This window comes from Balaenoptera acutorostrata, chromosome 16, assembly GCF_949987535.1.
Source record: "Balaenoptera acutorostrata chromosome 16, mBalAcu1.1, whole genome shotgun sequence".
NCBI lineage: Eukaryota > Metazoa > Chordata > Mammalia > Artiodactyla > Balaenopteridae > Balaenoptera > Balaenoptera acutorostrata.
Genome location: NC_080079.1, coordinates 46,079,280 through 46,103,193, shown reverse-complemented (window position 1 = coordinate 46,103,193; position 23,914 = coordinate 46,079,280). Strand labels below are relative to the sequence as shown.

Sequence of the window (23,914 nt, the reverse complement as noted above, 5' to 3'; positions counted from 1 at the left end):
GAAGAACATATTATCTCATTGGGGTCTTGTTCAGAGGCGCAGATATTTTGTGCTTCCTCCAATATTCCCTGTGTCTTTTCATGACCCCTGGCTCCTCTAGGCTCTCCATTTTTGCACCCACTCCAGAGGTTGGTACTCTGCTTATTCCCTGCCTATCTGTCCCTTCCTGGTGAAATGGGTTCTCTTCTCTTCGGCCTCTGTTATTTAAAGGGACAAACTAATTTATACTAAAGCATTAGCACAGTGGTTTCTAACCCTGGCTGCAACATGAGAAACACCTGGGTAGCTTTTCAAATGTATCCATGCTGAGCTCTGTCCCAACCAATTAAATCATAATCTGTGACACCAAAAAAAAAAAAAAAAATTCTATAAGCCTTTCAGGTGATTCTCATACGCAGTCAGGTAATGGCTCAGGTGGACCTGTATAGCACGTTTGAATATGAACTGAGGCTCTCAATGTCTAACTCCAAAGAAGGATGTTGGGCGGGACTTTCAGTCTTCAGGATAAGCATTTATAGGCTGAGGGAATGGGCTGGGGCGGAGAATGGAGGCTTCCTTAACCCACACCAATCAGGGCTTGATCAGGTAGGAGTGTGGTGGGGAGGCTGGAGCTCGACGTCGACTGCTTTTTTCTCTGTAATGAGATGAAGAGCACAGGAGAGTGCAACTGGCCAAGTAAGGAATAAAAATTGCTGTGTTTGGGACACATTTTCTAGAGCCATTTCTGTCTTGTAGCACGATGCAGAGTTACGTTGCATATATTGCACTTCCTTGTCTTCTCTGAATGTGTCTACATATATGTGTTTTTGTAAAAATAGATTGTTTGGATCTCACCCTTTGTCATAGCTAGGGAGGCTTCCAGAATAGCTCAGCTTCCTGAGTGCTTGACACACACGATTATTGTCTCATTTTAATTTGCAACCATAACCAGCATCATTAATGAAATGAGTCTGTGGGGGTCTGGCTGACTCTTGTGAAAAACCGCCACCCAGTAAGTGAAGACACATACATAATAATTAGTGACCAGAGAGTCACCACTCATGTCTCCTCTTGCATGTTCTTGTTTCTGCTAAAACTGCTATAATTATTTGTTTTATGTGCTTGTGTCCAACTTACTATTTTAAAAAAGTATCTATTTATCATCTCTTCTACCAGGATGCAAGCTTCATGAAGATGGGAACATGTTTTTTTTCCCCCGTTGTATCCCTATCATCTAGCCTACTGCCAGAGCATGGTAGACACTCAACATCTTCCATGAATGAATGCTTAAAGCATTGGCTCTGGAGCTGGTTTTCTTGTTCCTTCTACAAATCAAGAAAATCAGTTGCAGAAGTAAAATTGCTCAGCCATCCATTTTCGCTAATTCCTATTTAGTTAAGATAATTACATTTGAGGCATCTTTGTTTACTCCTCTGTAAAACTGCTTCCTTTATCTCTGAGAAGGATTTTCTATCATGTCTTATTTTAATTGTACCTCTAAGAAGCCAAACTTTAGCAACCTTCCCTTGTTTCATTTAGAGTTTTGCGAACCTTCCATGTTTAATTCATGCTGATGTTTTGTAGGCTGCTATCAGCCAAGGGCTGAAATCTAAAGTCCTGGAATAAAGCATCCCTTAAAGAATATTATGACAGTCTAGCAGTGACCATGATGTTCATATACTGTGAAAGTAATTTCATACCTTATTCCCCATGCAGGTTTTCCAGTGTTATCTACATATTTGGATGAGACATAAAAATAGGATTACTTCTTCCCCTTTCCTCACTTCTTCAATTCTATGAATTTTTTCAATCAGAAATGAATCTCATTATAATGGAGACCCATGCCTCAGAGTACTTAGTGGCCTGTCCATCACTGACTGGATCTCTCACATTTTCTAAGATGGTGAGTTGTGATGCCATAAACCAAATCTCATGTGGCATATCCCATGCAATGTTCAGGATGTCTGCTTTCTTATCCTTTGGATTTTCCTGAATGAATACTTAGTTAAAAATACATATATCACATTTTATTTCAATGTCTTGCCAGTAGAATAGAGGAGCAAATTGTATCACTGAGGTTCTCTTCAATTTACCAATTGTTTTAATCAGGTTACACTTTTGCTAATTGCTTTAATCCCGATACATTTTCAAAGAAGCTTGCCAACAGCTTGCTAGTTATTCTCCTAAGAATTGTTTGTATCTCTTCTAATTAATAGGAAGGAAAGTGGCTCAGTGAGGTTGTGACTGTTGATGGGGTGCAAACATTTCAAAGAGTAAACCAGAGCTTATAAATTGAGATGCCATTCATTAGTAAGTTAGACTTTAGAAACAGTTTTATAATTCTATGAACCCTGGGATGAAATCAGCAGTTTCATTTACTATGTGATGCTGTTTGATGGGGTGTTGAATATAAAAGATCAATACCTAGTAGGTGGGACCCTGACAGTTTATTTGGATGAGGATTTAATGCAGTTATATATCCTTCCTATAAATGACATTTATTAAGTGCAAGTTAAAGCTACCTAACTGTGATCTAGGTCAGAGCTTTAAAAATTGGCATGAAATTGGAAACTGCTAATGAATTTGTAAGTATCTCTTCTGAACTCTGCATTTAACCTATTCTTCAGGATAGAAGTTGTCATGAAGAGCTAAAGTCACTCTCTTGGGTCTCCTTATAAAATTGCTCATTTCTAAGTTCTGGAAATGGATAGTGGTAATGGTTGCACAACACTGTGAATGTACTTAATATCATGGAATTGTACACTTAAAATGGTTAAGATAGTAGATTTTACCACAGTTAAAAAAAAGGACTACAGCCACAAAAAATAATAGTGAAGATTAACAAAACCAAAGCTGGTAGACCTTTGGCAAGGCCAATCAAAAAAATAGGAAAAAATAACAGAATTATAAAGGAAAAATAACTGTAGATACAATAGAGATTTTTTTTTTTTTTTTATGGCTGTGTTGGGTCTTCGTTTCTGTGCGAGGGCTTTCTCTAGTTGTGGCAAGCGGGGGCCACTCTTCATCGCGGTGCGCGGGCCTCTCACTATCGCGGCCTTTCTTGTTGCGGAGCACAGGCTCCAGACGCGCAGGCTCAGTAATTATGGCTCACGGGCCCAGTTGCTCCGCGGCATGTGGGATCTTCCCAGACCAGGGATCGAAGCCGTGTCGCCTGCATTGGCAGGCAGACTCTCAACCACTGCGCCACCAGGGAAGCCCTACAATAGAGATTTTAAAAACAATAATAACCTTATTTGGATTCTGGTTTGAAAAAGCCACCTGTTAAAATGTATTTGTGAAACAGGTGGTGGTAACTGAAGACTGAGTGGTATTGAAAACTATCAATAAATTATTGTGAATTCTGCTGAATGTGTTATTGATGTAGTGGTTATATATATTTTTAGAAAGGTCTAATTTTTAGTGATAAAAGCTAACATTTAAGGAGAAATTTTTATGATGTCTGGGATATGCTTGAAAATAATCCAGAAAAAAAATTGGTGGGAAATATATGGAATGGTAGTGTCAGAGTGTTGGAAACTGTGGAAGCTGGTGATGGATACATGGAGTTATATTATTTTTTCTGCTTTTGTATTAATTTGAAACTTTCTAAAATAAAATATAAATAAAATAAAACAATAATAAAAATTAGGAACAACTAAAAAAATTGCATATTCCTGTGCTTTTGTGGTACCTTCCCCCACCTCCCTGAAGACAAAGACCAAGGGAGACAGAGAGAGTTTGTTCATATTCAGAATGTTCACATTCAATTTCATGCTTAAAATAATTGTTTCTTTGGGTGAAACTCCATGGGCCAATATTTCAAACTGCATTTTAAGGGAAAATATGTTTAGTTTTCACCAACCATTTTCATTTCTATGATATTTCCCTGGCTCTGTGCATCAACTGGAGATGGAAAAGCTACTTGAGTGAAAGAGGCTGTTGAAAATTAGATGGTAAATTTTAACAAACAATTCTTTTGTGGAAAACAAAGAACAGGATGATATTCTCTAAAATGTTTGAAATGCCTTAGCTGGTAGCATTATCTTAACCATGACTAGAAAAATAAATCAACTTTATTCTAACCCTCCCCACACCATCTCTGAATAGGAATGTGCTTAGTGCTTGCCTCTGAAGGAGGTAAGTCTCCACTGGTCCCTGTGGTTGGCTGGATAACGGTCCCCGAGCATATTTCTTCTGCTCCATCTCTCTTTCTTTTCCTTCTTCCCAGTATGTATATGCTATACCTTTGGTAATTGACCCATAGTTCTTGGACATTCTGTTCCACATTAAAAATTTTTTTTCTCTTTTCATTTAAGTTTGGGAATTTCTATTGGTATTTCTTTAAGTTCACCGACTCTTTCCTCAGCTGTGTCCAGTCTACTGTTGACACCATGGAAGGCATTCTTAATTTCTATTACAGTGGTTTTGGTTTCTAGCCTTTTGTTTTGATTCTTTCTTATTCATCTTTCTAATTACATTACCTATCTGTTCATGCATGTTGTCCACTTTTTCCATTAGAGCCCTTAGCTTATTAATCATAGTTATTTAAAATTTCTGGTCCAATAATTCCAGAATCTCTACCATATCTGAGTCAGGTTCTGACACCTGCTTTGTCTCTTCAGACTGAGTTTTTTTCTTGCCTTTTAGCATGCTTTGTACTTTTTTTTTGAAAGCTTGACATGATGTATTGGGTAATAGGAACTGAGGTAAACATAAGTTTAGTGTGAGATTTTATGTTTTATCTGGCTAGGAGTTAGGCTATGTTTAATGTTTCCTATAGCTGTGCGTGGCAGAGGTTCAGTTTCCTCTAGTATCCTTGCTTTTGTCTTCCCTACTGTCTTTGTGTTTCCCTAGAAACTCTTTCTTAAATTGAGTCTCTGCCTTGTACCTCTCTCAGTGGTAATCCACTGTTATTATACTGGAGTCTTGTTAATGTGGTAGTAAGGTAGAGGGGAGGGAAACCATTCTATAATCTTATGATTAAATCTCAGTATTTTAGTGGGCCCGAGTCCCTGAAGTATGACTATCAGGAAGGTTTCTTAGCTCTTTATTTTCCTGCCCTTAGGTGAGACAGGAAGGCTAGAGGGGACCGGAGCTGTCTAACTGCCCTTCTGATAGGTCAGGTCAGGTTCTGGTAAAATAGCTTTCCTTGAGGGCTACCCTTCGTTATCGAGAACAGAATGCTCCAGGCTTATTTCAAAATGGTTACTTCTTCCCCCTCCCTTCACTCCCTGCCCACACCCACCTGGGAGAAGAGGCTATTTTTCTCAAGTCTTCACTGGGAAAACCTGGTGGGGTGCCTAGATGTAAAACTCACAGAAGTGTAGGAGTCCCCCCTAAGACTGTATCTTTAGGAATTTTTTTTTTAGGATTTTTTTTTTAACTCTCAAGTGAGTTCATACTCAGTCTTCAGCAATTTCAATTACTGTTTAAGTGTTCCTTTCACTTTATAACTTTATAGCTCCAGTGGATTCTGATTGTGGTGAACTGTGATCCTCTGTTTTCACATGTCTTGCCAGTTTTCAGGGCAGTGATCTGCCCTGTGACCTCAATTCTCTGATGGATCCAAGAAGAGATGTTGATTTTTAATTCATTCAGCTTTTTTTCTTTTAGACGAACTGGAGAGATGACTTTCAAGCTCTTTATGTGTTGGAGCTAAAATCAGAAATTCAGTCCATTGATTTTTAAAGAAGTTGAAACAGCAGCTTTTTTTAAAAAAATTATTTATTTATTTATTTTTGGCTGTGTTGGGTCTTCGTTTCTGTGCGAGGGCTCTCTCCAGTTGCGGCAAGTGGGGGCCACTCTTCATCGTGGTTCGCGGGCCTCTCACTATCGTGGCCTCTCTTGTTGCAGAGCACAGGCTCCAGATGCGCAGGCTCAGTAGTTGTGGCGCACGGGCTTCAGTTGCTCCGTGGCATGTGGGATCTTCCCAGACCAGGGCTCGAACCCATGTCCCCTGCATCAGCAGGCAGATTCTCAACCACTGCGCCACCAGGGAAGCCCCAGTCCATTGATTTTTGAATGTCAAATCAACTTTGTATTCCTGGGAAAAAATATCACTTGGTCATGGTTTATTATTATTTTTTAGTATTTCTGGATTCAATTTACTAGTATTTTGCTCAGGACTTTTGTGGTCATGATGCATATTGGTCTGTAGCTTCTTTTTTTTTTTTTTAGAATTTTTTTAAAAAAATTAATCACTTTATTTTTAGCTGTGTTAGGTCTTCGTTTCTGTGCGAGGGCTCTCTCCAGTTGCGGCGAGTGGGGGCCACTCTTCATCGCAGTGCGCGGGCCTCTCACTATCACGGCCTCTCGTTGCGGAGCACAGGCTCCAGACGCGCAGGCTCAGTAATTGTGGCTCACGGGCCCAGCCACTCCGCGGCATGTGGGATCCTCCCAGACCACGGCTCGAACCCATGTCCCCTGCATTAGCAGGCAGGCTCTCAACCACTGCGCCACCAGGGAAGCCCTACCTTTAAATAATATTATCCTACCTTATGAAGAGTATAAGAACCTTAAAAGTCTTCCCCCACCCATTTGTTTTTGTTGTCTTATATTTAACTTCCAGATATGTGATAATTTTTATAATACTTGGTTGATATTTTTTAAAGCAATTTATTTAAAAAAAATTAAAAATACACACACACTTGGCTGTGGCCTTTACATTTTCCTTGAGGTTTAAGGTTATATCTGGTTATAATTTCTTTTCAACCTGAAATAACTTTTAGCATTTCTTGTAGTACAGGAGACTAATTCTCGCTGCTGCAGTCACTCCGAAAATGTCTTTATTTCACCTTCTTTTTAAAGGATATTTTCTCCTGATATAGAATTCTAGGCTGAGTGTTTTTTTTTGATTTGTCACTTTAAAGATGTTGTTGCATTGCCCTATGTTCTTCCTTGTTTCAGGTAACATGTTGGTTATTATTTATATGGATTTTACCCTGTATAAAAAGTCTTCTTCTCCTCCTCTTCCTCCCCTTCCTCCTCTTCCTCCCTCTCTCCCTCCTCTTCCCCCCCCACCTTATCATCCTTCTTCCCCTTCCTCTTCTTCCCCTTCCTCTTCTTCTTCTTCTTCCTCCATTCTGCTTAAAAGCAGAAAATCTAATTTTAAAATTTACTACTTATCTTTGTCTTTTATTGTGTTTGAAAAGGTATGATGTTTGTGTTTATCCTGCCTTGGGGATCATGGAGCTTAAAAGTTCTGTAGATTGATACCTTTCATCAGTTTTGGAAAGTTTTCAATTATGATCTTTTCAAATACATCTTTAAATGTTATTTTGTCATATATGAAACTACTATATTTTTTGGTCATTTGATATACAACCAAAGAGAATTGAAACAAAAATTGGTATGCAGAAATGGGATGTTGTTTTAATAAACACCTGAAATACATAGCATTATTTTTAGGGCTAGTTGATGGTGGGAGTTTGGAAAAATGGTGAAGAAACTATTATAGGAGACTGAAAAAATGGTAACCCATTTGGTGAAATGGTCACTTGTGGTTTCTTGGAAGACAGAAAATGTACTTAAACAAACTTTGGATTTGGGCAAGGAGATCTCCCAGTGAAAATTTGAAAACATCAGCTGCTTCTCTTTAGCTGCATATAAGGTAGTACAAGAAAGGAAGAACTCAGAAGAACTGGCCATTTGCAAGCAGAATTTATCAGAAAAATCGAAACCCCAGGACTTAATGAATTGGAACATAAAATTGTTTCTCTTCTCCAGCTTCTATAGTCAGTAACAGATTCTCAGAGTAAGGTAAAGTCTGGGCTGGGGTAAAGGTCAAACTTGGGGTGCTGCTAGTAAGTGATGGTCTCAGAGTAAAGTCCAAGTCAAAGAAGTGGCTGTATGACTTTTTGTTGACTTCTGAAAGAATCAGGATGAAACCTAATATGTGCTCTCTGCTGTACACAAGTGTTTGTAGGAATCTTAAGGTCAAGGTCCACAACAGTCTGATACAGCAGCTCCTTCAAAGTCTAGAGATAGTGAGACAACTAGAAGAATTGTTCTCAAAGAATGGCTTGGGGCACAGGGAGTAAAATGAATGAAATACACTGGAAACCCACAAAAATTTTGAGAAGACTGTAGGAGCAGAAATGCCATCTGCCTGGACTAGTAGGGATTGAGCAGTACAAAATGTTAAAAGACTTCTGAGCCCTTAATGTTCTGTATCCAGAAAGCAGGCTAAATTTTTTTTCTCAAAGAACATATTTTCTAGTGAGCTCTTTAGAAGTGGCCAAAGAGGATGATGGAAAGGAAGGACATCCTAGAGAGTGAAGCCAAGATCCATGAATAAAATGAACTGGGGAGTTACTTTTGGGAAATATAACCAGGGTCAAATCAAGGACTATTTATGACTCCTAAAGTGGAGGGACCTGGAAACGTTTTCCCAGCAGACTTTCAGACTTGTTAAATACCAGTGACTGTTATTTGCCTTTCATTTTCCTCCTCCTTGAATTGGAATGTTTATTGTGATCATCCTGTCCTTGTTCCACCATTGTGTGCTGTGTGTTTTTGAGGCAGCTATATTGCCTTCTTCATTCATAGGTTTCTGGATCAGGAGGACTTGCATGCACATCTATTATAAGTTATTCAAACCTGATGTTGTGTTAGATAAAACTTTTGGGGGTCTTGGGATGGTGGACCCCCACCATCCCAGGTGGGGGGATAGGAGGATCATGAATAATTCTTGCCTAGTGGTGGATTTGTGGTAGATTAAATAGTGACTCCAATCCTTCACTCCTCTTTGTCATGTAAATTTGCAGTACCCTTCTGCTCTGACTCTGGGCTTTGTCATGTGACTTTCTTTAACAATAAATGTGGTTGAAATGCCAGAGTGCCACTTCTGAGCTTAGCCCTTTAAAGATTTTGCTTAATGCACTTTCACTTTTATTTCTGCCATCACCATGAGGAGGTCATGCCCAGGTTAGTTCAGTGGTCCCATGAGAAGGATGAAGTCACATGGTGCAGAGCCAACCTATAAACACATGTATGAGCTGGCCAAACAACATGAATGAGTGAGTGGTCCAGCCAAGATCAGCTACGTTTAGCCTAGATCAGCAGAACCCCTCAGAAGTATGAAAAATATTTGCTGTATGTCGTTAAGACTTTGTAGTTGATTGACATACAGCAATTTTGTAGCAATAGCCAGCCAATAAAAGAAGTTTCCTGAAAGATTATAGCAGTCTTTTTGTAAATTCTGAGAAACTAACCAATTGTAATTCTCCAGGCATATAATATAATATAATTACATATATATGTGTGTATATATATATATAATTACATATACACATACATATATGTGTGTGTGTGTATATATATATATATATATATATATATATATATATATATATATATAAAATATATCATCTAGTCTAACTCACTTTATAGACAATAAAACTGAGTACAGTGACCTGTAAAGACTGGTAAGGGACAACCAAACTACTTATGCACTTGGAAGTATGTTTAGGCAGTGGTTTGGATTTGAACATAGCAGCTTTCCCCCTGGTTATCTAGGCTATGGATGCAACACAGATTTGTAGTAGTATTTTTTTTTTTTTCCTTACTGAATTTAACTCTTTTATTATTTTCATGGACACTGGTTAGTGTTTTCTTTCTTAACTGTTCAACAACCTATTATCTGGGGTGTTGTCTACTTACTAGGTCAGATCAGAAATGTTGTTGTACTCAGTTTGCTCATGGTATGGAACATGAGGTGCTCTGACTGGGCCTACCTCACCTGTTCAGTCAGATAAGATGTCCTGAGAACTGTTGACCTTCTGGCATGGGTCCACTGTCCTGGTCTCCTTCTGCCATCTTTGTCAAAGATCAGGTTAAGGGTATGCATTGTAGTTTTCTAGGTCCTTTATAAGGGTGGCTTCCAAACTCTCTGAGCAGAGGCAAATGACTAAGCTGTGTATAAAACAAGAATCACAAATATTGACAAAATAGGTAGTTTTTCTTTTCCCAACAAATTCTGTTTTATTTTCTGCCTAGAATATAATATTAAGGAATCACTGAGTCTTACCCACACTGGTTTTTCAGCCATTAGCTGGTGACTTCTTTTTCCTTGAATAATTTATATATCAGAATATTGGGGACCACATTCATGGTTCACTCATGGTTAAGCTTCATGGGCATGACCTCAAGATTATTACCTTGGTGGCCAATTGACCTGCCCCCCTCTTTTTAAACCAAGATGATGTGAAATGCTGACACTACATGAAAACATTTACTTTCTTATTTGGGCAGAGAGACAGGCTTAATTTTTTTCATGAATAGAATAATTACAGGGCAGCAAACATGCAAAAATTCATGTGATATTAGGTAGAATAAGATGTAAGACTGAAGAATTCCTCATGTTTTTGTTTCCTCCATTTCCCATAACTTGTGGGAATAGACCATCCTAAACCAGTGGCATCATCATCTCCTACTGAGTGTTTTTCATGTCTAGGTGTTCCCAGATGAAGGAAGCTTCATCATACAGCAATGGCCATGGCCTCAGTAGGCTGAAACAGATTGCCCAAAGGCTCCCAGAAACATTGCTGTTACATGGTATCATTATAATCCTATTTAGTTTAACAAGCATTTCTTGTTCACTGTTTGAGTCCAATACTTGGCTAGTGTAGGATGAGCAATAGTAGACATGATATAATTTAATAGTCAGGAGTAATGTTTAATGGTGTTATAAAGGAAGTATCTTTTTTTTTTTTTGGCACACTTAGGGAATTTGTTTTCAGTTGGAATCCAACTGGAATGTGACTGCCTGCTAAAGTACTGACATGCCAAAGAACACGAGAGAGTGGTGTTGAGTTTAAAGAACTGCAGCCTCAGAGAGACAAACACATGCCGTTCCTATACTAGTAAATAAAGTGAGCAGGTCACATTTACAGGTAATAATAAAGGAAGAAAAACTATTTGTAAGGATTCTAAAGAGAACTTTATGTATTTGTAGTTTCAAAGACTCAGAAGAACTACTGGGAATCTGAAATAAGAAAATGGCCTCCCCACATCTAAAATCATTGGAAAAGACTAGGGAAACACAGAGAATGATAAGTAGGATAATGAGAACATGGGGACAAAAAATGCTTGGACTGGACCTGAGCAGACACACAAGTCACATAGATCATTATTGGATCCATAATGAGGAGGCACTTGAAACTGATGTTGTCATTGTCATCATCATCATAATCATCATCACATTGACTTATTCCAGACTTACTGTGACTCAGGCTCTGTGTTAAGTGATTTATGTGTTTGTTTATGAAATTTTCCAAAGAACTCTATGAGATAGGTCTTCTTATGTTGATTTTATAGATGAGAACCTGGAGAGGTTAACTACTTTGCCCAAGATTACATAACTGGTATGCAGTGGAGCCATTACTCAACTAAATTGTTCTGCTTTGAGATCTTAATCATCATAGTACATGGACTTACCCATTAAATACTGTATACATGACTTCCATTTCACCATTTGGACTTATCCTTCCCCAAAAATCTTTTGTCATCTTCTGTTTCAGAGTTAAATATGCCATCCAGATATATTTATGTATAGATACCCATAACGAATGGACACTTTCTACCCATTGCCGTAAAAATTCTGGTAACCAGAGTTGATACAAACAGCATCTTTTATAGAATGGTCTGTTTGTAAGTCTTAGTTCTTTCTGGACATGCTGCTATTATAGTCTTTACTGCAATAATTTGAAGCCTTTTTCCATTCACAAAAGAAACTATTAAAGCAAGCATATAAAATCAACCACAAAGGCATCTCTTCTGTTGAAGTAGTACAAAATGTCTTTTAAGATGAGAATACATTGAAAACCTTCAACACTTTCTTTTTACTGTTTCTTTTTTACCTGGTTTGAATCATCATTACAGTGTTCCAGGTTCTCTGGAAAGAACTGCCTTGTATTAAACCATCTTGAGAGCAGGGTTCTTCAGAAATGACAGCCTGCCAGACTGTTGTGTTCTGTGTAGAATGCTGTTGCTAGCTTTTTTATCATCATTTTCTTTTAGAGATTTCTTTCCTCCTCTGAATAAAAAACAGTGAATTCTTTCTATTGGTTTTGTTGGCATGATTGTATTTTGAGTATGGGTTTGAATGTGTCATTTAAATACGATTTTATTAGAGTGACTATGTTTGGGTCTTCATGTTGGAACTAGCCGTGCCTGTCTGATAATCTAGGTCTTCTTGTTATTCCCCTCCCCCTTCTTTTTATGTAACCCTGCATATTTTGGGCAAAAAGCATCAAAAATATTCTTTTCACAGCATATTTTCCCTTTTGAATTTTGCCTTCCACTGAAGGCAAAATTTGTAAAAATGATGAAATTGCCTTTTTTTTTCTTTTTTAACTTTGTTCAACTTTTCTCACCTAGAATTCATCTTGTAGAAACATCTAGGTATCACTGCTTTTCCCTCAGGTAACATTCAGAGTAGTCTTCATTATCTTGAGGGATAAGGAAGAGAAATAAAAAGGGATATGTATATCAGTGGAATTTGAGATCATTATGAACAACTGTTACCTCTGGGTGAAGCTTATTGTAGCTTTCCCAAAAACAGGAGTTAAGTTTGTCCCATTTAACACCAACGAATCTATAACATTTTATACTGCTTTACATGCAGAGGTATATATGTACATGAATTTTATTTTTATTTTTTTATTTTATTAAAAAATATTTATTTGGCTGGACTGGGTCTTAGTTGCGGCACATGGGATCTTTAGTTGTGGAACACGGGATCTTTAGTTGTGGCATGTGGGCTCTTAGTTGCTGCACGCGGGATCTAGTTCCCTGACCAGGTATCGAACCTGGGCCCCCTGCACTGGGAGCATGGAGTCTTAACCACTGGACCACCAGGGAAGTCCCCAATTTTTTTTTTAGAGTACACTTTTATAATTTGTTCATAGCATCTGCTCTTTTCCCGGAGTTGTCTTTTCTCTGGAAGACAGTTCTGCCCACCCAAGGGCCATCTGATAATAGTAGGAGTATATTTGAGGAAAAACTTATTGTGCTGCTCTAGCCAAAATCACTTAACTTTGAGAATTTGACAAAACTTGAGACATTTGTCAAATGGATACAGAAACTTCACTGAGACAAAGTCCTTATAGATATTTCATACAAATTGTGACTTAGGACTGCTCTGCCATCAGTTACCAAGGCAGCTAATTTTCCCATCTCTCCCTCTCACTCTTTCTTGGACCACACGCTCTCAGGTGCCTCTTTCTTTATGTTGCTCCAATCTCTTTTTCTGCGGATTGGTATCATCTATTTGCACATCTGTCTCCACCAAAATGGTGAGCTAAGTCAGAGTCACATGTCCCTTTGGTTCAATTACATTCTACCCACTGAGTACAGTTGTATACCTCTTAGTTTAAATTCTTGAGGAAGTACTTTAATTGGGTGCTGGCTAGACAATGAATTGCCTGGTCTTGAATCCTGTGTCTAGTATTGATCCAATCAATCATAGTGATCCTACAATGGGTAACATGTATACTTTAGACTCCTTCAGGGTTGAGAGCAGGGCAGGCACATTTACAGACTATAAGAGGTAATAGGAACTGTGACTGGCTCAGGAGTTAAGTGGTTTTGAGAAAACCTATTTTTTTTAATAGACCAAGTTACCCTTCTTGTTTTTTTGTTTTTTTTAAAAAAATATTTTACTTATTTATTTATTTGGCTGTGCCGTGTCTTAGTTGCGGCAGTTGGGGTCTTGGTTGCAGCATGTGGACTCTCAGTTGCGGCATGCATGTGGGATCTAGTTCCCTGACCAGGGATGGAACCCGGGCGCCGTGCATTGGGGGCACAGAGTCTTAACCGCTAGACCACCAGGGAAGTCCCTCCCTTCTTGTTTAATTTATAAATAAAGTCAGCAGTGGGTATTAAGAAAAATACCTCATCATGTCTTTAATCTACTTTGACTCACTGGCATTTTAGGCCCTTTCAGTTTTATTAAAAACCATTGTCAAGGACCCCAATTGCTTTCTCCCAATTGTATTCTTGGCTTGCTTTCTGCCTGGCTCCTGGCCCTAACCTTTTCTCTCATATAGATACCACTGCAATCCCTTTGGCTAGAAGGCAGATCTGCTGGCTTTTCTGGACCCTTGGTATTTCCCAGCACTGCCCTTGACTCTTTCCTCTTCTAGTGCCTTAGGGAGGTTATCCTGCTTTAACTCAGGTTTTTAGACCCAAACACTAGTACTAGATTATTTGGTGAGTTGGAGGTGTTGTTTGAATGTTTCGGTTACTTATGTGATTCTTCAATTTCTTTCTAAGAAGACTAGATTTACTGGCAGAGCAATTAGTTTCTTATAACTTTTTTGGTTATGTCTCAAAAATAGGAGATACATTATTTTCCAAAACATGGATGACAACTAAATTAGCATTTAGGCAGGATGCAAATAGGACTATTACGGTGAGAAATCTAGGTCAGCAAGAGTCATCTTGTTGGAAGGGCATCCTAACCAAGAGGAAAATTTTCAGGCTAAAGATATTAGTTAATTACACTCATAAATTTCTTACGTTCAAATCTCTGACATTTTATCTTGGCTATACTCGAGGCCTGTATTAGACTTTTATTTGAGGTGCAGAGAAATCACTCTCTTCAAAATTATACTGCAGGCTTCTTGATAAATTCACCATTGGTCTTTCTACCCAATGAGGATTTAACAATAAATCTGAGTCTCTTGATGGCAATATCAAAGCACAGACACTCTTCCTCTCCTGCATGAGATCTATGCCCTGACACAGGATGTTGTGTCACATCCTAATCCCAGTACACTGAGCCATTTCTTGGTTTGTACAGCAGCCTGAATACATCACTTTATCAGCCTTCAAAGTCAGAGTTATGATCCTAATTGCTTATGGAAATTTCAGCATTCAGCCATCGTGCACAAAATGACTTAAACTGGAGTCAGAGGGCAAAATTTGGGGACTGATGTGAGCAATGATGAGGTATCCTCTACATTCCTCAAGTTGTCTTTTTCTACCTGTGCTCAAGGAACTTGCTAGAACATGGTGGGTATGAGGATAAATACATAGTTAAGCTGGTGAGCCATTTGGCCTCTTAGGAGCTCCATTTCCTCAGTAAAATTAAACTGTTGGGTGGGATTGGCAATTCCTAGTACAGGCAGTGGGTTGGTTGCTTGGGTGTGCTGTGATTGGTTGCAAAATGTGTCATAGGTTGTTTTTTACAGATTACATTTAAAATAGTGAGGTTTGGGAAATACTTTTTTTAAAAAAAGAGTGAATTCAAGGCTGTTTCTATAAGATTGGCCCTCTCATTTGCTTGCATTAAGGTACATGTTCATGAGTAAAAGACTACAGAGGTGTATTGGTTTCCCAGGGCTGTTGTAACAAAATATCACAAACTGGGTGGCTTAAAACAACAGAAATTTATTCTCTCACAGTTCTGGAGGCCAGAAGTCCAAAATCAAGGTGTTGGCAGGGTCAGTGTCCCTCCAGAGCCTCTAAGCTACAGTCTGGTGAATCATGAATCCTAAATAACGTCAGTAACAGCAACAGCCAGTGGGGAAGTGTCCAGGTACTTGAGAAAAAGTAGCCAATGTGAGTATTTGCTTTTATGGAGACACAGATATCTCTAGGAAAATCAGTAAAATATTCTAGGTAGTTGAGGACATTATTTTCTCTTGCTTCTGGATTGTTTTTTGGGAGTCCTTCATTTGGCTTTTGGGGCCCAGCTCTCAGAGCCGTTTAGATGACCTTACAGAAATGACCCAGGTAACTGGTGTCTGTCCCATCCTAAAGTTTTCCAGGGAGGACTTTTTTCCTAAAGATCCATTCCAATGCTAAGCGCTCCCATTCTCAATAGTTTTTGTTCTGGATTTAATATCTCATACGGGAGACTAAATGGGTTTTCTTCTCTTTGTGCTTAGAAGAGATAGTGAACTGCATTCCAAACTCAAGAAATTTGGAGGAATCACCTACTTATTTATAATGCTCAACAAAATTCAATGCAGACTTCTCGACAGGGGTAGCTGTGAGGCCTGTCGCGATCGTGGATGGGTAACCGGGTGGGCCGGGGCCCAAGCAGTGCCGGGCCAGGGAGGCAGAGGCCAGTGACAGCCCTTCTCTCCCAGAGTTGTTGTGAGGATTAAAGGATTGCTAGCAGTATGACTGGCACAGGGTACTTGCTTAGAGTAAAGGGCGGCTCTTAGTATTAATGCTACTCTCAGGCCCTGCTGGTCCTTGGTCCACGCCTTCATCCTCATAACAGCATTTCCCCCATCTATGCACAGCCCTTCACTGTTTGCAAAGTGATGTTCCCCAAAATCATCCATCCTGTGGGGGGGAGGGGGAAGTTTAAGTTCCTTTCAGACAGTATGTCAGGGGAAGCCTAGACTTAGCAGCCTTTTCAGAGTCCCATTGTATATCCAAAGGTTGTGAAGCAAGGAGCATGATTCCAGCTATTCCTCAAACATCTTGTTTAGAATCATTGGCCATTTAAACCAGTGCTTCAGTCTGGCTAACCACTAAGCTCTACGGGGGCACTTGCCCAAGGGACAATCAAGTTGGCCCTACCACTAGGCCCTGGAATGTGGGATTGTTTAAACTCCTCAGGTACCTAACCATGTGGCTTGGGACCAACTATTCTAAATGAAAGTTCTGCAGACAATATATGAAATAAACCAAAGCACAACTGCTCTGACTGATGCAGAGCTGTGGGTCTGGAGCCCAGTGGAGGCTGAACATTCTTTCTCTTCAAATGTGCCCCTACCTCACAAAGAAGTGCCCAGGGATGAAACTGGGGAGAAAGATGAATGAAAAATCACTGCTCTGGACTGATCTTGTTTTACAGATGGAAAAACAGTCCCACAGAATATCAGGGCTGATGTGGCAGAGCCCCCCAAAGCAGCCTCTCTGGCAGAAACTCAGATGGAAAATTTAAAGTACTTTTTAAGAGAAATTTATTTGTATATATAGCCAAATGTTATTTTCGTTTGAAAAAATTCCAAGTTAACATACCATAAAATTAAAATTTTTTGGATGTACAAGTTCTAAGGGTTTGACACATGTATGGTTTTATGTACCCATCACCAATCAGAACACAGAGCAGTTCCCTTACTCCTAAATATTCTCTCATGCTTCCCCTTTGTAGTTAAGCCCTCACACCACCCCAACCTCTGGCAAACAGTGATCTGTTTTCCATCCCTGTGGATTTGCCTTTTCTAAGGTGTCACTAAGTGTAGTCCTGCATGATATGACCTCTGGAGGCTGGCTTCTTTCCCTGGGCATGATGTCTTGGAGATTCATCCATGTTGCTGCTTTTTGGTGGTGTTCCATGGTGTGGATATACCGGTTTGTTTTACATTCACCAGATGAAAGATATGGGTTGTTTCCATTTTTTCCGGTGATTGTGAATAAAGCTTCTATGAACGTTTATGTAAAAAAATTCAGTGCATATCAGCATTTATTTGCAACAAATATATGGCTGGTCATTTCTAAATGGAAGTAAGAATGCTGAAAAAAATTTTGAGAATAGTATATTAAGTGCAACTATCACAATTTCCAATCTGTAGTAGCTAGGTCTGATATTCCATTAATAGGGCTGGATTCATGGGCATGTGACTTATACAGTCTCACAAGGCCCGTGTGTAGAGGGGCCCTCACTTGGTTTAATGCTCTGCTGGAACTATCTTGAGATTTTGCACTGGGCCCCACAAATTATGTAGTCAGATTAATAATCATAATCCATGGTAAAATTTCAAATCTCCTACTCTTTTCAAGGTCTCTTGGATGTTTACATATCACAGTTTTTTTTTTTTTTCTTACCCTTTTGTTTCCCAGTTAATAGAACTAGAATATTCTGTAAAACAGGAGTAGAACCTCTGGAGGTAAAAAAGAAGGCTATGGCTGAGAAATTTAAGAACATCTGTTCCCCCCACCTGGTAAATTAGCCTTGGCTGTTGGTACGTTTGAGGTTATGTCTGGGTCACCAGGGAGTCAAGCCATGCCTGATCTATAAGGAGTATTGAGATGACATTTTACGGCAGAGAAGAATACCACCAGTAAGCTGTCTTTCCCTTGAAACTTTACCTGTCTCCTCCACTATGACTGTACATGATTACAGTGCTGCATAATTTTCCAAGTTATTAATTTATAGCTTTTAAAGTCTCCAAAGCCTCTTTCTCTGAGCCCAGTTTGACCAAGACTAATTGTCATGGGGTAATGTATGAGTTTCCTAAGGCTGTCATAATAAGTTGCCACAAACTTGGTGGCTTAAAAGAACAGAAATTAATTTTCTCACAGTTCTGGAGGCTAGCCAGCCAAAATCAAGATGTCAGCAGGGTTGGCTCCTTCTGGAGACTAGGAGGGAGAATTGTTCCATGCCTCTCTCCTAGCTTCTGGTGGCTGCTGGCAGTGCTTGGCATTCTTTGGCTTGTAAATGGATCACTCCAGTCTCTGCTTCCTTCTTTACGTGGACGTCCTCCCTGTGTCTCTGTGTGTTCTCTTCTTCTGTCTGTCTGCTCTCATCAGGACATGGGTCATTGGATTTAGGGCCCACCCAGATAATCCAGGATGATCGCATCTTGAGATACTTAATTCCATCAACAAAGACCTTTTTCCAAATAAGCTCACATTCACAGGATCCAGTTGGACATATATTTTGCGAGCCACAGTTCAACCCACCACAGGTAGTATATGCCTTTTGGCCAGTAAAATCCTTTAAGCTTCTGTGAGCCAAATCATTTCTGTCTTAAATAATGTTACCTAGTCCTCTAGGGGTTGTAGCCAAAGTGAAGGATGCATCCTGGACTCACTAGTGGGCACTACAGAAACTACTAAATTTCCAGGGATTTTGCAAGCCTGCTGTTTCACACAGCCATTATTAAAAGTTAAATTACACAAACTTACAGTTAAATGTTATATTAAAACCCAAAATTATATATACTCAAAACTCATCACTTCCTAATTATCTTACTTCATTTTATTATTATGCTCTCTTGAGGTTATTTACTTCTATTGTATCTTTATGGTGTGTTGCTGAGCATCTCTTTCTCAACTCCAAGTGCAGTCACATTGATAGCTTCAAATGAGCCATGGTGGGAGTATTTACACCATGGAAATTGGCAAGTGCAACCCATCAGGGCCTACTCTCTCCCCCAGAGCCAGTTTTTAAACATTTCGCAGCACACTGCAGATCCTGGTGACCATGACAGTGTGTACCAGAAACTTCTGAGCAAGAATCAGCAAAAGCACCCTATGACTATAGATACTACATACTCTGGATGTTTAAAGTTAGCTATGATTTCAGTAAGTAATTCATTAAATATGCATAATTAAATGTGATCTACAATTTTTAACTTACTTATGACTTTACCTATTATTAAATGCACTAGCCAAAAATACCCTTTGCCAGTCTATGGTATCCTCACTTTTGTTTTTGAGAATAATGCCATTGAACCTTCTGTGATAACATAAATATTTTCAAGGTGCAGACTTGATAGTTTGTAAACACTAGCAAACTTTTTATTTGGGCCAGTTCGGGGATAAGATGACAAAGATGTTCTGTGAAACTTGGAGTTGGCCAGGCTTTTAACTTGCTGTGAGCTAAGGAAATATTTTAGTTTGATCTACTTTTTCTTTTTTCTTTGGTATGCATTGGCACCTCAGGCATTAGCTGGAAGTGAATTAAATGGCCCAGAAGCTGTAATTCTGCAGCCAGCAAGATATTAGAATAGAATTGATTATCTGGAGGTGTTTGCATATGGAAGCAGCCCTCCTACCTATTCATTTCTATTTTAACCTAAGAGGTATGTGGGAAGCTTGTTAATACCCTTAGAGGGTTTGATCCCTCTGCCTGTGTGACTTCTGAACCAGGCATGAATACTTAAAATCCATAAAAGAGAAATCATAAATAAAAGCAAACTTTGACAGAGGAGAAAAATACTTCCTAAAATATTAGAAACTCCATCTTTAGGCAGTGTCAAATAAAAAACAAATCCAGATTTAGGTAAGGAGGGACTCTATTTGAAAAGACTATTGCAGCTGAGAGGAGGGGGGGACTGTTACAGTAAGAGGAAAGGAACTACTGCAACAGAAGACTCTGACCATAGTATCTACAAATGTTGCCAATGCCAGGCAGAAAGGGGTTTCTTTTAAAGGGAGGAGTAAACAAGGCTAGAAAGATCTGAGTGTGGGGAGTCGGGGGAGCAGGGGATTGATTGGTCAGTTCAGCAGAAAATGTCTTTTTTTCTGTGGTCAGCTGATTCTCAGGAGAGGCTGTTAAGGGGTTTTGTTCTGTGTCCCAGTGCTTGCTCAAGCTCAAGGGTGGGCCACAGTTCAGGGTCCCGGGAGAAGGAGAGAAGCCTGATGAAAGTTTGGTCAAGTCATGTTAGTGTCTAGATTGTTCAGTGGGGACAAACAGTTCAACCAATATTTTATAAGACAAAGAATGGAAATTTCAAGGGTCTGTGTCTGGCCTTGTCATAGATAAACAGTGGGGTCATCTGTGGGTTTTATTGGGTTGGCCAAAAGGTTTCTTTGGGTTTTTCTGTAACATCTTATATATAAGTTACATGTGAAAGGGTGATTCTTTGCAGTAAGCTGTTTTCTGAAATACAAAAGGATGTATTGATCATCCCTGTTTTCCAGGAGTACAGGACTCAGGTAAAGTTCTACATTTTCAGCAGCTAATGCAGTTCACTCCATATTTTACATTAGACTTCAGCTCTAATCCTGTGCTCTATTTGAGAGGCTGTATCAGATATTTTTGTTTTGTTTTATATTACCCCTTAATTAAAAAAAATGCCTCTGGAATTACTTGGTAGAAGTAAAAATTTTGCATGGGGCAGGGCTTGTACCTTCTATTGCTGTCACAAACAATCTGTGTTGTCCTTCAACACAAGTTCCTAATACTACCTGCAAGTTTTAAGATGTCACCAAAATAGTTTTGTAATTGGAAACTGCTATAATTCAGAATTTGCAATAACCTCACAGTGCTCTGAAACTTGGATAAAGCTCCTTTCTAAAGCCAGCACAGAGTCAACCTTCCTTTCTTTCCTCTTTTCAGTTTTTTTCCTTTCCCTTCTCTCCCTCTAACTAATATCATTTTTTATGTTGGGAAGCACTATAGACCAATTATATTCTCTATAAAGAGTTACTATATCCAGACTTCCCAATTTCAATTAACACTAAAATGATATAGAACATAACTTACTATTGCTTGATTCAGAAAGCAACTTAAGGAACTTTTTGTGTCATTAGAACTATAATCATGAACTATTGATTGCTATTGAGAGAACACGGTCTTAGGGCCAGACACACAGACCTCTATTTGACTGTCAGTCCTCCCACTTATTGCCTATATAAATCCTTGAGCATGTCACTAAAACTTTCTGAATGCTTTTCCACGTCTGCAAAATGCAGGCAATAAGATGTGCTAATGGCATAGTTGTGAGGATTAAACAGAATGAATTTGCATGCGCAAAAGAACGCCAAGACTAGGTACTAAGCACATGTGAGTAGCCTTCTGTAATTTATTGAATGCTAGTACTTGCTGCAAACTAGACCAGCCACTCTAGGGTTCAACTTCTGAGGAACTTACAATCTGATTGGGGAATCATATAGATACATGTAAGATATGTAAATGCATATCAATTTACATTTTCAGAAAACTCACCTAGGACTTTGCAAACTTTTATTACTGTTTGAAATTTATCTTGTAATTTGATCCTGGTGCTTAATCACAATTTAATTTTAGATGGCTCCTTTTATCACCATCCCTCTGCCTTCTGCATTGGGCACATGGCCCCCTTGGCATCAAAGTTTTACTGATGGAAAAACTTTGCCCCTCCCCACCTTGCACTATATTAGTAGTCATTTCTGCGGTTTCGTTGTGTGCAAGGTGTAGATCTGGACAGGAATCTTTGTCTTCCAGATCTGTCGTTCTCTCTCTGTACCTGCTGGTTTGCATCTCAGTTGCCCAGCACAGACCAGTTTAACTATGAAGTGGCTGCCAAACACCAAGTCAGCCAAAGAAAACTCCCTGCCTCCCTCCCTCCACGAGTAGGAAATTATAGGTAAAAGAAGAGAAGCATCCATAAATAAGTAAATTGTGTAACAGAGATCGATGGTTACAAGCTTCTTTTGGTGTCTGCCAATAGGGCTGACCATGATTAATCTTTTACAGGTTTTGGAGAAACATTCAGAGGCTCATGGATTTTAAAAATGGAGCACAAAATTACCAATAGAAAGTCTATATAATATAGTTGATGTACAGTGAGCAGGTCGCAGATAGTTGTGAATAATTAATTTGGTTGGGTACAACCTAACCAAATTAAACCCCCGCACTTTTTAAAACTTCTAATTTGAAATAATTGTAGATTCACAGGAATTTGCAAAAATAATATAGAAAGAGGTCTCATGTATCCTTCACCCAGTTCCTTAAGGGCAACCATAGTATAATATTACAACCAGGCAAATGGCATTTGTAGAATCTACTGAGGTTACACAGATTTTACCAATTGTGTGTGTGTGTGTGTGTGTGTATAGTTCTATGCAATTTCATCACATTTGTAGATTTGTGTAGTCACCACCACAGCCAGGATATAGAACTGTTCCATCAGTCTTGCTTACAATCCTTTTATAGCCATACCTATCCCCTGTCCCCATTCCCAAACCCAAGTGGTTCTCCATCTGCATAATTTTGTTATTTTAAAATTAAATAACAAAATGGAATCATACAGTACCTTTTGAGACTAGCTTATTTTACTTAGCATGCCTTTCAGGTCCATCCAAGTTGTTGCTTGCAACAATGGTTTGCTCTTTTTTTTTTTTTAATTGCTGAGTGGTATTCCATGGTATTGATGTACAAGTTTGTTTAGTCACTAATCCGTTTCTATTTTTTGGCTATCAGAAAAAGCTACTGTCACGTTTAATTTTATGTGTCAATTTGGCTAGGTTATGGTATGCAGTTGGATTCCATATGGAGCTAGCTCCACCCTATGCGCCTTCTCACCTGTCCCAGGCTCTTCATTCTTAGTCCCCATTCCAGAGACCCTTGCATGAAAAAAATGGCAGCCCCCATGCCGGGAGAGGTTGTCTTGCTTATTCAGACCATTAGAATGGGGGTCTCTGCAGCCAGTCCTGGTGACTCAGTACATAGCTGTAGTTCTAGTGAGAACTAAAAAACGTTTCATACCCCCTACTTGTGAACCCAAATATGAATCAGAAAAGGAGTTTATAGAATGCCCAGAAAGTGGGACTGGTCATGCCTCTGGAACGTTTGGAGCATCTCACACATCTGACCTGTACAGCTGGTGTCTTTGATGCCTGTGTTCCTCCGGAGGGTGATGCTCTCATGTCATTTCTTTCAAAGGAAGCCTGACACAGAGCACTGAGCAATGGAAGAAGAATGTTGCCTCACAACTCTCCATTCGGAAGATAAAAGAATATGATGCTAATTTTAAAACGAAGGACTTCCCTGAAAAAGCTAAGGATATCTTCATTGACGCTCACATTTATCTAAACAACTTAGATCACGACTGGCTTCACACCTTGGTGACTGATCACTGTTTTCTGGATGTGGTCTGGGACATCAAACATAAGCCCATCTGCCAGAACTTTGTAGAATCTTTAGAGCCACTCCAGTGGCTCAGATTCACTGCTGAAGTCTGCGAAACCAGGGCAACATGTATGGCCAGGTCGCTGTCCTCATGCACATCCAGCAGACTCTGACTGTCTGTGACCAATTTGGCTGTTTGATGTATGGACAGGAAGATGTGGCCAATGATGTCCTGGAGTATGTTGTATTTGAAAAGCACCTGATAAATCCCTTTGGGAGCTGGATTATGCAACAGTACCCCCATGGATACTTCCTAAGCAGCCCCACCTTAAGACAGGAATGATCCCTGGCCCCCAGCTGAAACTGTGGGAAGAACCACAAGGAGAAGCCCATAAGCCTCAGCTAACCTGA

The 23,914-nt window shown here is 39.3% G+C and overlaps 1 pseudogene; it reads left to right on the top strand.

Annotated features, from left to right (window-relative positions):
- The first annotated feature begins 405 nt into the window (after positions 1–405).
- LOC103016415 (39S ribosomal protein L45, mitochondrial-like) lies at positions 406–23,914 on the top strand (annotated as a pseudogene).